Below are 18,571 nucleotides of genomic sequence, written 5' to 3' on the forward strand. Positions count from 1 at the left end.
AACCTGGTGACCAAACACTTTGCGGTTGTTGGAGAGCTGCTTCTATGATCACTTTGTTTCAACCATGTACATTAAAGAACAATTTAAGATGCAACTTTGTATATCAGAGGATGAAACAGTAGCCCTTAACATATTCATTTGTTAAAACCTACAAGATCCAGTGCTGTTTAGGGAAACAAAAAGTTAGTCAATGCTCACTATCTGTGCCTACAAAGTTGAACTACTGCTGAAACAGTAATTACATCAAGAATATAATGGACTTGAAAGAAAGACTTGCATTTATATAGCGCCTATTCACGACCACCAGACGTCCCAAGGTGCTTTACAGCCAATGAAGTACAGTCACTGTTATAATGTGGGAAATACAGCAAGCTCCCACAAACAGCAATGTGATAATGACCAGATAATCTGTTTTACTGAAGGATAAATATTGGCCAGGAGAATTCCACTGCTCTTCTTCAAAATAGTGCCATGGGATCTATTATGTCCATCTGAGAGAGCAGACAGGCTTTCGGTTTAATGTCTCATCTGAAAGATGGCACCTCCAACAGTGTAGCACTCCCTTCACTGGAGTGGCAGCTTGGACTTTTGTGCTCAAGTCTCTGGAGTGAGGATTTGAACCCACAACCTTCTAACTCAGAGGCAAGAGTGCTCCCCACTGAGCCACGGTTGACTTCTGATGTTTCAGTCTGTCTCTCCTCCTCTCCTGATGTTGGAGCAGGGCTGTACAGCAACCTTGTCCACGTGGCTTCTCTTCATCTGTAGACTTGGACAGTGAGGTTTGTTTATCTATTTGACCATGAAGGGCATCACAGACAACCCTGCTTTCTAGAAGGTGCTCAGCTGTGGACACAGCTGATTTTGTCCCTTCCCTAAAATCAATGGAAGTGTACTCTAAGCTTCCCTTCCTGAGATCAGTTAACTCAGTACAGATCAGTGATTTAACTTGAGATCGTCATAATAATGTATGGCTCAGTACAACACTATGTGCTGCACTTGCCCATCAGGGAAGACCTTTTTTGCTTTTGCCACATTTTTTCTGATTTGCATAGCTTTTTTCCAGGTTTATCGGATTCTGTTGTTTATTGCTACCAGCCTTATTCTGTGATTTCTCGCTACCAGTCTCATGCCTCTCCCGTTGTACTTTGCTACCATTCCCAGCCAATGATTCCAGATGTGAAAGAGTAGTGTTCCAATGGACTGAATTACCCAGTCTGACCAAATCGATCTCCAAGTTATTAGGAGCAACTGTACATAGTGCTTAGACGATAATAAATCATCAACAATGGAAAGGCGCAATGATAAGAGAGACACAGCAAGGAGCAGTAGTGTTTACATAATAAGAACATAAGAACATAATAAATAGGAGCAGGGATAGGCCACTTGGCCCCTCGAGCCTGCTCCGCCATTCAATAAGATCATGGCTGATCTTGGGCTCAAAGCCACTTCCCTGCCCTCTCCCATAACCCTTCACTCCCTTATCTTGCAAAAATCTGTCTATCTCCACCTTAAATGTATTTAATGACCCAGCCTCCACGGCTCTCTGGGGCAGAGAATTCCACAGATTTACGACCCTCTGAGAGAAGAAATTCCTCCTCATCTCAGTTCTAAAAGGGCGACCCTTTATTCTGAAACTATGCCCCCGAGTTCTAGATTTCCCCACGAGGGGAAACATCCTCTCTGCCTCTACCTTGTCGAGCCCCCTCAGTATCTTATATGTTTCAATAAAATCACCTCTCATTCTTCTAAATTCCAAAAATTTACAAAAATTTACAAAAACAAATCATGACATTGGACCCTTAAGACTCCCAGATCAGAGGGTTATTCAGCCAATTAAGATATGCGGAAAATATACAATTGGCCTCATCATGAGCCTTGCCTCACTTATGTAATGTCCGTATGTCAAAATCATTTCTAATCTTACGCTTTGACAAGATAGTGAACTGCCTACACTGTATTTCTACATAGGATATACGGCACAGAAACAGGATTACATAGGATATTCAGCACAGAAACAGGATTACATAGGATATACAGCACAGAAACAGGATTACATAGGATATACGACACGGAAATAGGCTATTCGACCCAACCAGTCCATGCCGGCGTTTATGCTCCACTCGAGCCTCCTCCCGTCTTTCCTCATCTAACTCTATCAGCATAACCCTCTATTTCCTTCTCCCTCAGATGCTTGTCCAGCCTCCCCTTAATGCATCTATACTGTTCACTTCAATCACTCCCTGTGGTAGCGCGTTCCACATTCTCACCACTCTCTGGGTAAAGAAGTTCGTTCTGAATTCCCTATTTGATTTCTTGGTGACTATCTTATATTGATGGCCTCATGTTTTGCTCTTCCCCACAAGTGGAAACACTCTCTCTGTATCCACTCTATCAAAACCTTTCATAATTTTAAAGACCTCTATTAGGCCACCCCTCAGTCGACACAGCCTGTTCATCCTCTCCTGATAGGTATATACAGTTTAAGAAGGTGTCCGAACCACTTGGATGAATTGGATTGTAGCCTTGCAATTGCTGCCAGGTAATCATTCCTCTTTATCAAACACACTATCCAGAAGAGGGTAGGCTACATCTCTGGAACAACGCTAAACAGCTCGGCTAGCTCGGCTGGGTCATGAGCCATAACCACTACTGCCGCAAAGCATTCTGGCTCATCAATATAAAATAAACAGAAACAATCCGCCTTCTGGTGCGACGCAGCTGACTGTCAAAAAAAAAAACACATTATGCAAAGCACCATCAGCAACACTATCAATATCCTAACCATTTCTCTCAATGCTAAGCCCCGGCAGTTCAGCCAAACGACAGAGGTCTAAGCTGAATCCATGTTGTAGTATAAAGCCATTTCTGTGGTTAACAAAAAAAGTCATTTAAATACACGCTGGCACAGAAGGCCAGGTGGAGCTACTGGATAAGAAATGAATCCGAGTCATTTCCAGCTGCCTTTGGGAACTGAAGGTTGGATTTAATCCAGCAAAAAAGCGATTCAAGTTTCCATTATTGTAAAGCTCTTCACTTACTATTGTTCGAAGTTCATTTTTTATTTGATTCAGGAAAGTAATTTTTGTTCAATACCTGTACATTCTTTTATGATTCGTATTCAAATGAATGCTACATTTTGAGTGAATAAAATAGACACTGGCTTTAAGGAGAGATAATTTAGATTTGCACATAATGACCAATGACTCCTATCCCACCTTATGTCATGTTTCCTCCTCTCCTCTTTCCCCCCTCACCCTCCACCCCCTGAAAACTCTTCCCCATCTAGCCTGTTGTCTATAAATCTCACACTGTAGAAACAATGGCCCAGATTTTGCTTGAGCAAAGCAGCTAATGGTGTCTGACGTTAGCTAGACTAGCCCTTAGGTTTTTTAATTTTTTGCATGGCAAGATACTGAATGTGTGAGCCGACAATGTCGCGATCTGGGACCTGAGTGAACAGGGCGAGCAACTGTGTATCTCCTTAACCAATCAGATTGAAGGATAGTGAAATGAACAGCGCAAGGACTGAGAAGGAAGTGTAGAGTAGAGTGGGTGAATTCCAAGTCAAATCAGGTGCAGAAACAGAAATAAGAGAGGGACAGAAAGATGTAAAAAAAATGTAAAATTTTACATTTTTGAAATCTCCAACAATTAATACCTGAAGGAACGAGACTCCGCACTTGTAATAGTTAATTTTCAGTATCTGAGAGGTTAATTGGCAGTAATTAACACTTAACACATTGTTAATAGGGCATTTGACTTGAAATGATGACTTAACTTTCTGTGGCAAGTTTAGTTCATAGCTACCGCGCGAATGCAGCAACATCGCGACATTCAATGCATGTCAATGGTGAGGCAGACAGTGAGATGTGGTTTTGTGAAGCTGTGGCTCAGTGGGTAGCACTCTCACCTCTTGATTCAGAAGGTTGTGGGTTCAAGTCCCACTCCAGAGACTTTGAGCATAAAAATCTAGGCGGACACTCCAGTGCAGTACTGAGGGAGTGCTGCACTGTCGGAGGTGCCGTCTTTTGGATGAGACGTTAAACCGAGGCCCCGTCTGCTCTCTCAGGTGGACGTAAAAGATTCTGTGGCACTATTTCGAAGAAGAGCAGGGGAGGTCTCCCCGGTGTCCTGGGCCAATATTTATCCCTCAATCAATATCACCAAAACAGATTATCTGGTCATTATCTCATTGCTGTTTGTGGGAGCTTGCTGTGCGCAAATTGGCTGCCGCGTTTCCTACATTACAACAGTGACTACACTTCAAATAGTACTTGATTGGCTGTAAAGCGCTTTGGGATGTCAGGTGGTCGTGAAAGGCACTATATGAATGCAAAATGCAAGTCTTTTCATATCTGATTAATATCTCTTTCATTGGACTACCATTTATTATATTTGGGGTATTTTAACGAAACACTTAAAAAAAAAAAAATCACACGAGGAATTAAAACCTATTTTTGAATTGCAATATGTATGTAGAATTAATTCTGAAATGACGGCACCCTCCAGTAGCACCAAGCCTAACCACTCCAGGATGGTCAAAGCAGGGAGAAAAAATTAAAGAGAACAATAACCAAAAGACTGGGGAGAAAGAGAAAAAGGTACAGGGGAGGGAATATAAAAGAGTAAAACGGGGAAGAACAGGAGGGATTGCAAGAAAAAGGTTTGGCAATCGACCTCAGACATTGGAACACTCTTGTGAGTTCTTGTGGGACTTAGAAGTGCCTATAAGAGGCGGCACTCTTGCTACTCCAGGCAATCCAGATAGACCTGCCATCAACATGTGTGGAAGAAACATAGAAGATAGGAGCAGGAGTAGGCCATTCGGCCCCTCGAGCCTGCTCCGCCATTCAATGCGATCATGGCTGATCATCCAAATTCAGTACCCTGTCCCTGCTTTCTCCCTATATCCCTTGATCCCTTTAGCCTTAAGAAATATATCTAACTCCTTCTTGAATATATTTAATGAATTGGCCTCTACTGCCTTCTGTGGTAGAGAATTCCACAGGTTCACCACTCTCTGGGTGAAGAAATTCCTCCTCATCTCTGTCCTAAATGGCTTACCCCTTATCCTTAGACTGTGACCCCTGGTTCTGGACTCCCCGACCATCGGGAACATCCTTCCTGCATCTAATCTGTCCAGTCCTGACAGAATTTTATAAGTTTCAATGAGATCCCCTCTCATTCTTCTAAACTCCAATGAGTATAAGCCCAATCGACCCAATCTCTCCTCATACGTCATTCCTGCCATCCCAGGTATCAGCCTGGTGAATCTTCGCTGCACTCCCTCCATGGCAAGAACATCCTTCCTCAGATAAGGTAAGCAAAACTGCACACAATACTCAAGATGTGGTCTCACCAATGTTAAGTATGTGTATTGTATTGAACAATTAACACAAAGACTTAAACGTATAACTCAAACAGGTCTTTACTGGTTGGAGGTAGGGACTATACATAGGTCTTTACTTCATGCCCACAGGCGGGAACTGAGGGGGATCAGTACCCACAGTACTATTTATACCCCTATGGCCAGGAGTGGTACTGCGTATCACTACGCCCAACAAGTAGTGCAGTCCTGTCCATAGGTTCAAAGTAGCACACATATTACATACACAACATTCCTCCCTTCCTAGCTTTACAGTCATCTCCCCATTTAACAAAACGTAATAACATATATACATATATAACTTCAGGTTTACATAACAGAATAACATAGATACATAGATAACTTCATGTCAAAACAGATCACAGATTCAGTCTCTGCGGAAAACAGTTCACAGATTCAATCTCTGTGGTGTAGTCGGTTCACTTTGCTGGAGTGACTCATTCAATAGTCCTTCCATGGATTTAACAGTTTGAACTTCCGAACTGAATTGGCTCCGTTCGGAGGGACCACGTGTGTGATCTGGTAGAGGTGATAATGGTTCAGATGGGTCATCTTCTGTTTTTACTTTTCCTTTTCTGCTTCTTGGAGACTCTCTGGGCTCCATTGTCAGCTGCCACAGCTGCCAGCTGCATGCGCAGTTCCTCCTGTTTCCGTCGTAGAGCCAGCTTCTCCCGATGTTCCGTAGACTTTTGGTGCTCCTCCATGATTTCTGCACTTTGGGAGTCGAAGTTACAAGCTGGGCAGGACAGGACATCGTAATATTCGGTGTTGTCCTGAGCTAGACCAGTGAGAGGGTCGTCTATTTCCTCCATACCCAGCTGGACGTTAGCCAGCTCTTGTTCCAAATCCAGACATCTTTCCTGAAGAGACTTCTTCATGTGTACCTCTGCATCCAGCTTTTTCTGGGCTTTCAGCAAGTCGTTTACTAGTGACTTCATTTGTGATTTTAATACTTCAACTTCCTTTGGAGATTGATTGATCGGACTATGCAATCCCTCTACCGGAGCAGCTGTTTCAGCGGTCTGTTGTTCTACGTTGACGTGAGTCAGCGTACTTTTCGCATCCAAGGGCTGCTCTGTTGCAGTCATCTCAGTCTGTGTTGCCACCTCAGCTCTTCCAATAACCTTTGAGAGCTCCGAACCCCTTTCGTTTGAATATTGAAGTTCATGTTCAAGTTTTTCCCATTTCAGAGTCCTGTCCTTCAGCATATGCAGGAGTTGGCTGACCTTTACTCCTCTGACATCAGACGTTTTGTGTGCTCCTGCTCCATTTTCTCCATCAGCTGCTTCTGTTGTCTTTCCAGATTCTCCAACTCTATATCAAAGAACTCTTTCGTTGCATTCAACTCTTGCTCAAAACGGCGAAGCATTTGTTCTAATTGCTGTTGTAGTTTGAAATGGAGTTGAGTTCGAGCCCGGTGTCCCTCAGAAATGGGCACATCAGTAGACTTGCCAGACTCAGAATCCACAGTTAAACTATGTTGTTGTTGCTCAGTGGAATTCTGTGCTGAAACTTTGTCTTTTGCACCTGAGTTGGGCTTACCATCATCCGTTCCAGAGTCTGGGCCGACTATCTTCACCGAGTTCTCACTCGTTATTGTTTGTAGGAAATGCCAGTCCATATTCATTTTCCTAATCCACTCCCGTCCTAGTAGTGGAGGACCTCCTTCAGATATCACATATAAGTCCATTATTTGACTGTCTTCGCCCTTGTGGACCACTGCAACCTCTATTTTCCCGATGGGGTACACTCTTTGCCCCGTGTATGTTTTCAATATAATCCCCGTATCCTGTAGGGGAATATGTTGGAATAACTTTCCGTAATCTTTCTTATTTATGACCGTCAATGCCGATCCAGTGTCCAATTCCAGTTTTACTTGGACTCCTTCTATCTGAAGAGTGACCCAAATTGTCTGGAGGTCTGCACCCTTACCAGCGTTGAGTACTCTTAAGCTAGCCAGTTCATTACAGCTTAAGCTAGCCAGTTCATTACTGCTAGCGTCTGAATCGGACTCCTGTTCGGTCACCTTGTGTACCTTTGCGTATTTTCCTTGCGGTGACTTCTTGTTGCTGGTCTTCTTCCCTGACCTGCATACTCTAGCTATATGTCCAAGCCTACCACAAGTTCTACATTCTTGGTTTTTAAACCAACACTGGTTCTGATCATGCGTTGTCTTTCCACAACGATAACATTTGCCAGAACTCACACCCAATTTGTGTGCACTGAGCTCCGGTGACCGTAGCTGCATTACTGCCGTGCCTCTCGCTGCGGCTTCGTGTGCTGCTGCCATAGTGACCGCCTTCTCAAGCGTCAGCTCATTCTCCTCGAGCAGTCGCTTTTGTGTATCCTGTTTAAATAAACCACACACAAATTTGTCTCGAAGTGCCTCTGTCAGTCCCGTTCCAAACTGGCAATATTTCGCTAATTTACGCAATTCCAGCAAATAATCAGCATTGCTTTCATGCTGTAGCTGCCTTCTGTCATAAAATTTAAATCGTTCCGCTAGCATCAGCGGCGTGGGGTTTAGATGATCTTTCAGGACAGTAACAATCTCATCGAACGTCTTATCCGCCGGTTCATCTGGTGATAACAGGTGTTTCAATTGCCCGTATGTCTTCGCACCCATTAAATTTAATAATGTTAGTGCTTTATCAGCCTCACGAATTTTATTGGCCTTACAATAATTTTTAACTCGTTCAACATATATGGCCCAATCTTCGATGTCACTATCAAAGTTGCTAATATTCCCGTGTTTAGGCATTGTAGTACTTTATCAGATTTGCAATTTCTCAGATTTTTTTTTAACTGTTATCCAAGATGGCGGCTTCCCGCTCTTGCCGTCGTCCTCCGCCCACCAAATGGCGGTTTTCCCGCTTCTGCCTTCTTCCCCAGCGGTTTTCCCGCGAAAAATGGCGGCTTTCCCGCGCTTCTCGCTCTCCCCGCCCACTTCAATGGCGGTTTTCCCGCGCTTCTCATCGCTGACTTTCAGCCCGACTGCGGCTCTTATCTCCTGTGCGATCGCTGGTGCGCCGCCCGCCCGAAACGGTTCTCAGCCCTTATCACCGGTGCGATCGCTGGCCCGCTAAGCGCCTCCCGCTTGAAGCGGCTCCCGGTCTCTGGCTCACCCGCTCGGCGGCTCTTGCTCGCTCCCTCCCGGGCTCTGGCTTACCCGCTCGCGCCCTCCCGGGCTCTGGCTTACCCACGAGGTTATGGAGGCTTCAGGGTCCTAATGCCTGTCGCTTCCAGTCGCTGGAAGCTGTCAGGATTTCTGCTGCCCTTCAGTTTTCAGTGGGGTGTTGAGGATTGGAACCTCTCTTCAACGTCCTGTTTTTGGACGAAGCCGCTGTGGAATAACTGCCGCAGGGTTCGAACCGACTCGTCGCCAGTGTTAAGTATGTGTATTGTATTGAACAATTAACACAAAGACTTAAACGTATAACTCAAACAGGTCTTTACTGGTTGGAGGTAGGGACTATACATAGGTCTTTACTTCATGCCCACAGGCGGGAACTGAGGGGGATCAGTACCCACAGTACTATTTATACCCCTATGGCCAGGAGTGGTACTGCGTATCACTACGCCCAACAAGTAGTGCAGTCCTGTCCATAGGTTCAAAGTAGCACACATATTACATACACAACAACCAAGGCCCTGTACAACTGCAGCAAGACATCCTTGTTCCTGTACTCAAACCCTCTCGCTACAAAGGCCAACATACCATTTGCCTTCTTAAAGGCCTGCTGCACCTGCATGCTTACCTTCAGTGACTGGTGCACAAGGATGCCCCGGTCTCATTGCACTTCCCCTTCTCCCAATCAATTGCCATTCAGATAATAATCTGCCTTCCTGTTTTTGACACCAAAGTGGATAACCTCGCATTTATCCATGTTATATTGCATCTGCCATGCTTCTGCCCAATCACCCAACCTGTCCAAATCATACTGGAGTTTCTCAGCATCCTCCTCACAGCACACACGCCCACCCAGCTTTGTGTCATCTGCAAACTTGGAGATATTACATCTGGTTCCCTTGTCTAGATCATTAATATATATTGTGAAGATTCTGTTCCTCTTGCTAGGGAGCTAAAATGGTTGGCTCACCATAAAACTGACATGTGTGAGTTCATTATGTAAAAATCTTTTGAGTTAGCATCTGTACATATGTCATCATACAAAAAGCATGTCATATTTTAAATGTGGCAATGGCGTAAAAATTCTGTCATGCTTTTTTGATTAGTCCTTGAGCCAGCAATAAAAAAAGATCTGCTATTAATGCACTTCACTGTTTCTCAGCATAGCTCTCAGATATGCCGAGTATTTCCAGCATTTTCTGTTTTTAGCTCTCAGATAGGTCTACGACATCCTTCAACTCTCTTTGAGCAACATCTACTAGAAGGTCTACTAGTAATTAAGAAGAACTTGTTATATTGCGTCCAGTTCTGGTCACCACACTTTAGGAAGGATGTGAAGGCCCTTGAGAGGGTGCAGAGGAGATTTACCAGAATGGTTCCGGGGATGGGGGATCTTAGCTGCAAGGACAGGTTGGAGAAGCTGGATTTGTTTTTATTAGAGCAAAGGAGGTTGAGGCTGATTTGATAGAGGTGTACAAGATTATGACAGGTTTGGATAGGCTAGATGGGGAATGGCTGTTCCCACTAGTTGATGCTACAAGGACTAGGGTACACAGATTTAAAGTTTTGGGTAAGAGATACAAGGGGGATGTGAGGAAAAACTTTATTACGCAGCGAGTGGTGAGGACCTGGAACTCGCTGCTGACGGAAGTGGTGGAAGCGGAGACACTCAATGTTTTCAAGGGGAGACTGGATAGGCACTTGAGGGAAATAAACTTGCAGGGCTACGGGGATAGAGCGGGGGAATGGGACTGACTGGATTGCTCTACAGAGAGCCGGCATGGACTCGTTGGGCCGAATGACCTACTTCTGTGCCGTTATGATGTTGTGACTCTCTGGCCACGTTTTTTCCTCTCGATGCGGTTTGGGGATGGGACAGCTGCCTTCCGGGTTCCAATCCCACCCCGAATGACGTCCAACGCACAGACGCAATTTTGCGTCAGCTGGCTTTGTTAAGCCTGCCCTGTGGGCTTGCCAGCCAATTAAGAGAAAGCCGGTGTCAGATGACGTCAGTTGATGACACATCATCTGCCGGTTTTCTGAAAGGGGCCACGCACAATTTTTTTTTACTGCTGATTTTTCAGTGTTTGACAGCATTGAGGTGCTGCAAACACTGACAATCACTGTACAAAGGTGAGCTCTTGCACCCAGGCTCTCCAATGACTCCCTCCTTAGGCTAGACCAGATGGCAGCTGCAGGTGAGGTTACAGAAGCGATCTGTCACGGGTGAGAGAGGTTCTCTCAATGAGGTGAGACTACAGAAACAATTCAAAACTTGTCACCTACATTATAAATGATTTTCCCAACATTTTCTTACCTCTGAAACTTACTAGTGTACCATTGGATCCATCACAGCACTTCTGCAGTTGTCATCAATGCACAAACATTACAGTAGACCCACAGCACCGGCGTACTGTGTCTGCAGTGTGTACCATCTACAAGATGCACTGCAGCAACTCACCAAGGCTTCTTCGGCAGCACCTCCCAAACCCGCAACCTCTTCCTCCTAGAAGGACAAGGGCAGCAGACGCATGGGAACACCACCAGCTCCAAGTTCCCCTCCAAGTCATACACCATCCTGACTTAGAAGTATAGCGCCGATCCTTCATCGTCACTGGGTCAAAATCCTGGAACTCCCTACCCAACAGCAAATTGGGATACCTTCACCACACGGACTGCAGCGGTTCAAGAAGGCGGCTCACCACCACCTTCTCAAGGGCAATTAGGGATGGGCAATAAATGCTGGCCTTGCCAGCAACGCCCACATCCCATAAACTAGTTTAAAAAAAAGCACACCACACTTACCTGGCGTGGATGTCGGAAGCCCACAGTAGACCTGTCAAAATTGCAAAAAGCCTCTTAACTGCCTGTTAACAACCTGTTAACAAGCAGTTAAGTGCCTGTAATCTTCTTCCTGTCGCTAGATGTCGGGTCCATGCGGACACCTGGGAAGATTGATTGGAGATGGGTTGACAGTGGCTTTCCGACCTACTGTCAACCTTTGCAATTTTGCCGGATGTCCCGCCTCCAAACCCGCCCCCCTGAGCGCCGGCAAAATACCCCCCATGACTCTATATTGAGATACAGGACTACAATCACAAAAACAGAGTCTGGAAACATTTGCAAATTTCTCTTTTAAATTGGAGCACAGGCCTTGGTGGAAAGCTAACATTAGCATTTGCTTCTGTTTGCTTCTCAGTCTGAAACGTTGTAACCGACCAGGAAAGAGAATAAAAAAATTAATCCTGTTGACAATTTTTATCGAGTACAGTTGGCTATTCACCTGCTTTTTTAATTGAAAAATGATCAAATATGACCATTTCTGACTACTGTGGCGTACGATTGAAGATTGATTTTACCTGTACAAACCGTCTTTCGCTAAGTTACATCTCTTGCATGCCTTCTTCGTTTACAGTGAACCAGCCTTGGTTTGGATTTTTGGGTTGGCGAGTGGACCACAAGTCATTTGAGTTCAAACCAATTGCGCATTTGCAATAATTGCTACAACTGAAAACTCCACTCCACTGAAAGTCTGTTTCCTTATTCCAAATTGATTACTGTAAAAAGAATTCAACCATTTTCAAGGGAGTGGAATTGACAATGCATGGACAGCAAGCTATTTGCCTAATTACTGACATAAGAAGACTACTAGGCACTTGGTCTGAGTATTAAACAAGGCTTTAATCAACTGTTTTACAACATGGAGATCTAGTTGTGTCCTTCACTAGTTCCTGTTAAAGAATGTCCTGAGCAAGATGGGCCCAAGTCCGAGTATTTATACTCTCCCTGGACAGCGCCACCAGCAGGCCGCCCAGTATTATTTCATAAGTCATTTCCACATGAATGACAAGACTCATGTCAATTACTCTTGCTAAATTCTGTATCCACTAGTGAGACGCTTTGCAAAAATAACATACTAAAATAGTTAGACCTGGACTTTTAGAAGGCCTTCAATAAGAAGGCCAAATAAGAGCGTGGAGGCCATCTCATGACAAAGGTCAGAGGGTTCAGGCTACAAAACGAGAAACGGAGGGCAGGAATTATGTTTCTTGGATTGGCAGAAAGCGGGAGGTGGTGTTCGGGAGGGAGCCGTGCTGGGGCCGCTGTTGTTCACAATGGGCCGTATTTTCCGATCAGAGGCTTCCCGTGTGCAGAGGCCTCCGATCTAGAAAAAATCTACGCACTTACCCAAGGGCTCCCGAGGTGCGTATAGTCCCGATCCTGGGCCTCTCCAACTCCAAGTGCGCAGGGCCCACGTATCCCAGAGGCGCAGGCGGTTCACAGCATCCCTGGGATCACGTGGGAGCCAATCAAAGAAGGGAATCTCCCTTCATACTTTTGACAGATAGACCTGTCAAATATATGAATGGAGATCACCCCAAAATGCTTTAAAACATTAAATACATTTTTTTAAATTACATTTTTTAAATTAGTTGAAAATATAATAAATTAAATATTTTAAACAAAATTTTAATTTTTTGAAAAAAATAATTAAAGTTTTTATGCGGCTAAAAATAAACTTACTGTCATAAATCTCATCATCGAGAAACTACCTATGAAATAACACTGGGCAGCCAGCTGGTGGCGCCGTCCAAGGAGTATAAATACTCGGGCGTTGGCCCCAGCTTGTCAGGGACATTTTGTAAAGACAAGGAACTAGTGAAGTACAACTAGACCTCCATGTTCTGAAACAAGTTGATTAAAGCCTTGCTTTATGTTCAAACCAAGTGCATAGTGAGTTTTATTGCGTCACTTACCTTTTTTATAAATGAGTGAATTCTTTTTTCCATTTTTCATCTCTTTTCTGGTAAAAGCAGGCCTTATGCCTGCTTTTACCAGGCGTAAGATTTCTAAGGGTTTTCTGCGGGCCGAGGTTCTGCAGAAAGCGGAACTATCCGCCCACAGAGGCCCTTCTCCAGGGCAGGGGTCCGATCTGTCAAGAGGATTTCAGCGCATGCGCTTCGCATACCTGAAACCGGCATTTCCGATGTCCCTATGGGTGGGTACACAGCGCGTACTCACCCGCCTGCATCGGAATATACGGCCGATGTATATAAATGATTTGGAGTCAGAAATTGGTGATGTGGCGGTAAAATTTGCAGATTGGGGGGTTATAGTTATTAACTGCACCAAACTGCACCAAAATACAGGAAGACATAAACAGGCTTGTAGTGGGCAGATAAATGACAAATGAAGTTCAATAAAGTGTAGTGTGAGGTGGTTCATTTTGGTAGGAGGAATATGGAGGCCACTTATTCTTTGGCAGGTAAGAAACTAAATGGTGTAGAGAAGCAAAGAGATCTGGGAATACAGATACATAAATCACTAAAAGTAGCAATACAAGCTGATAAAGCCATAAAAAGTGCAAGCGAAGTACTGGGGTTCGTTTCTAGAGGAATAGAATACAAAAGCAGGGAGACAATGTTAAATGGACCACTCTTGAAGTACTATGTGTCATTTGGTCTCCATACTACAAAGAGGATATTGATGGACTGGAGAAAGTGCAGAAAAGATTCACAAGGACATTACCAGAATTGAGAGGATGCAACTATCGGGAAAGTTCGAGCAGGCTGGAGCTCCCTTCTCGGCAAAAGAGAAGAGTAAGCAGAGACTTGATAGAGGTCTTTAAAATTATGAAGGGGTTCAACAGGGTAGATGTGGAGCAACTGTTTCCACTTGTGGATAAGTCCGGAACAAGTGGACATGAATATAAGATAGCCACTCACAGATCAAATAAGAACATAATAAGAACATAAGAAGTAGGAGCAGGAGTAGGCCATACGGCCCCTCGGGCCTGCTCCGCCATTCAATAGGATCATGGCTGATCCGAACCTAGACTCACGTCCACTTCCCTGCCCGCTCCCCGTAACCCCTAATTCCCTTATCTGCTAGGAAACTGTCTATCTCCATTTTAAATTTATTTAGTGTCGCAGCTTCCACAGCTCTCTGGGGTAGCAAATTTCATAGATTTACTACCCTCTGAGTGAAGAAGTTTCTCCTCATCTCAGTTTTGAAACGGCAGCCCCTTATTCTAAGATTATGCCCCCTAGTTCTAGTCTCACCCATCAGTGGAAACATCCTCCCCGCATCCACCCGATCAAGCCCCCTCACAATCTTATATGTTTTGATAAGATCGCCTCTCATTCTTCTGAATTCCAATGAGCAGAGGCCCAACCTACTCAACCTTTCCTCATAAAGTATTTAGGAGACATTTCTTTACACAGAGAGTGGTGATAATGAGGTTAAAGCAGACAGCACTGACACATTTTGAGGAATAATGGAATAGAGGGATACGGGGGCAGAGTGAGAAGAGATAATTAGAGTGGAGAAAGCTCGTGTGGAATATAAACATCAGTATAGACCAGTTGGGTCAAATAACCTGTTTCTGTGCTGTAGATTCTATGTACTGTAATTCTATGTATTTTAATTCCTGTACAATGTACTTAAGCAATAATTGCCTAAGTCGAAGATTTCCCCAAGGGTTTATATAAAACTCTGCCACAAGTCAGCTCATGTTTTGGAAAGTATCAAATTATTCTCCGGCATAATGAGAAAATAAGCTACTCGCAGCCAAGCCGTAATCAAAGTCCAGGAAGTGTGCAGTTCCCATGGACAGTGACCAGACTTTTTTGATTCCTACTGACATCCCAACAGTTCTGGTAGCCATTTGGCAGCTGGGTAGAAAACGGATTACGTGGAATTTTGAACCAAAGGCGAGTCCGCACCTGATGCGTGCAGTGTATTGAATCAGCAGTGTCATGCTTCAACACAAACCACTGACTTCAATCATTGCTTTCACCACAGCTTTTCTGCACTCAAGCAAAATATAAATCATTATGCATGCTTCAGAAATAAAAGGCAATTATATTTTCAACACCGTGTTGTACATGCTTATTATAAACAGAAATACTGTATATTCAAGCAAAGAGAATCACCAACATCTACCAATCTGTGTAAAATATGGATTGTTATAGCCTGGAATGGTTTTACCTCAGCAAGTTCAGGACATAATCGTCAGGTTCAGATGGTAGGGCAGTTTACCGACCAGTTTTGCTGCGGCTCCTGGGCCCCACCATCTATTGTAGAAGTGCAAGCAAAGACATTCAAGGCCTAGGAGTGTAAAAGATGATTATCATGAAAGATAGTACAGTGGAGGCAGACAGCTCAATCTTTAAGGTGTGATTTTTGTGTGTCAACTGCAGACTTCGCGAATGCTCAGTGACTGTTGGAAACCCAGGTCTCACCCCTCACAAGAAGACACTATTTAAAAAGCGCATTTGTGCACCAGTGATTTTAGAAGAAGAAGAAGGATTTATTCCGTGCGGCCATTGGCATGTTCCCTGCAAAAATATTTTAGTCCAGTAGCGGGAACAATAATTAATCACCATTAAATATATTTTTTTGCTGCTTACTTTAGGTAATGCTGAAGATGAAGGGCTGGATTACATGAAACAAACACCCTTGCTGGAAGTGTCACTAAAAAGGCAAGACAACACGAGTAGTTGGAGAAAGACAAACATGTTAAAACTCAGCAGATATTTCATAGTAGTAGTTTATGGTATTTGTGACAGATTATATTTCTGTCATCAGTTCTATTTTGCTTCAGGAATTGATGAGGATACCACATGTTGTGATCTGCAAGTCAAATTTGCTGCTAGTTCAAACCCGCTAGCATAGATGGAACTATCTCTATCTTTGAAAGAAAAAAAAGATTTGCATTAATAACCTCAGGACAGCCCAAAGCGCTTTACAGCCAATGAAGTACTATTTGAAGTCTAAGTCACTGTTGTAATGTAGGAAACACGGCAGCCAATTTATGCACAGCAAGCTCCCACAAACAGCAATGTGATAATGATCAGAAAATCTGTTTTTTTTTTGTGATGTTGATTGAGGGATAAGTATGAGGGAGAACTCCACTGTGTTGTGTATGTAATATCTGTGCTACTTTGAACCTATGGACAGGACTGCACTACTTGTTGGGCGTAGTGATACGCAGTACCACTCCTGGCCATAGGGGTATAAATAGTACTGTGGGTACTGATCTCCCCTCAGTTCCCGCCTGTGGGCATGAAGTAAAGACCTACGTATAGTCCCTACCTCCAACCAGTAAAGACCTGTTTGAGTTATACGTTTAAGTCTTTGTGTTAATTGTTCAATACAATACACATACTTAACACTGGCGACGAGTCAGGTTCTTACCCTGCGGCAGTTGAAGAGAGGTTTCAAACATCACCACCCCACTAGAAGCGACAGGCTTTAGGACTCTGAAGCCTCCATCAGCGACTGAGCACTGGAGCAGCAAACATCCTGACAGCTTCCAGCGACTGACAGAAGTCTTTCTGCAGTTTCCTTGTTCAACCTAGGTGGTGGGGTAAGCCGTGCAGTGTTGGCTGCAAAGACAGGGCTGGGGAAGTTGGAGAAGATAAGGGCGATCGCAATCCCTGATAAGAGCCGCGGTGAAACGCGCGAGCAGGTAAGCCAGAGCCCGGGAGGGAGCGAGCAAGAGCCGGGCGAGCGGGTGAGCCAGAGGCCGGGAGCCGCTTCAAGTGCGAGGCGCAGCGCGGGCCAGCGATCGGGACCAAAGATAAGGGCCGCACTCGGACTGAAAGGCGCGGCGGCTGCAGAAGCTCAAGGTGCGAGAGCCGCGGTGCACAGCGCGGGCTATCGATCGCGGCGAAGATAAGGGCCGCACTCGGGGGCTGAAGGGAGACGGCGTCGGGGGACGGGTGAAGACCGCCAAGCGCGGGAAAACCGCCATTTTGTGGGCGGAGGATGACGGCAAGAGCGGGAAGCCGCCATCTTTGATAACAAGTAAACAAAATAAAATCTGAGAAATTGCAAATCTACAATGCCTAAACACGGGAATATTAGCACCTTTGATAGTGACCTCGAAGATTGGGCCATATATGTTGAAAGAGTAAAAAATTATTGTAAGGCCAATAAAATTCATGACCAAGATAAAGCTCTAACATTATTAAATTTAATGGGTGCGAAGACATACGGGCAATTGAAACACCTGTTATCACCAGATGAACCGGCGGATAAGACGTTCGATGAGATTGTTACTGTCCTGAAAGATCATCTAAACCCCACGCCGCTGATGCTAGCGGAACGATTTAAATTTTACGACAGAAGGCAGCTACAGCATGAAAGCAATGCTGAATATTTGCTGGAATTGCGTAAATTAGCGAAATATTGCCAGTTTGGAACGGGACTGACAGAGGCACTTCGAGACAAATTTGTGTGTGGTTTATTTAAACAGGATACACAAAAGCGACTGCTCGAGGAGAATGAGCTGACGCTTGAGAAGGCGGTCACTATGGCAGCAGCACACGAAGCCGCAGCGAGAGGCACGGCAGTAATGCAGCTACAGTCACCGGAGCTCAGTGCACACAAATTGGGTGTGAGTTCTGGCAAATGTTATCGTTGTGGAAAGACAACGCATGATCAGAACCAGTGTTGGTTTAAAAACCAAGAATGTAGAACTTGTGGTAGGCTTGGACATATAGCTAGAGTATGCAGGTCAGCGAAGAAGACCAGCAACAAGAAGTCACCGCAAGGAAAATACGCAAAGGTACACAAGGTGACCGAACAGGAGTCCGATTCAGACGCTAGCAGTAATGAACTGGCTAGCTTAAGAGTACTCAACGCTGGTAAGGGTGCAGACCTCCAGACAATTTGGGTCACTCTTCAGATAGAAGGAGTCCAAGTAAAACTGGAATTGGACACTGGATCGGCATTGACGGTCATAAATAAGAAAGATTACGGAAAGTTATTCCAACATATTCCCCTACAGGATACGGGGATTATATTGGAAACATACACGGGGCAAAGAGTGTACCCCATCGGGAAAATAGAGGTTGCAGTGGTCCACAAGGGCGAAGACAGTCAAATAATGGACTTATATGTGATATCTGAAGGAGGTCCTCCACTACTAGGACGGGAGTGGATTAGGAAAATGAATATGGACTGGCATTTCCTACAAACAATAACGAGTGAGAACTCGGTGAAGATAGTCGGCCCAGACTCTGGAACGGATGATGGTAAGCCCAACT

This window comes from Somniosus microcephalus, chromosome 26 (assembly GCF_052327205.1).
Source record: "Somniosus microcephalus isolate GS21.2 chromosome 26, FLI_Smic_1.0, whole genome shotgun sequence".
Lineage (NCBI taxonomy): Eukaryota > Metazoa > Chordata > Chondrichthyes > Squaliformes > Somniosidae > Somniosus > Somniosus microcephalus.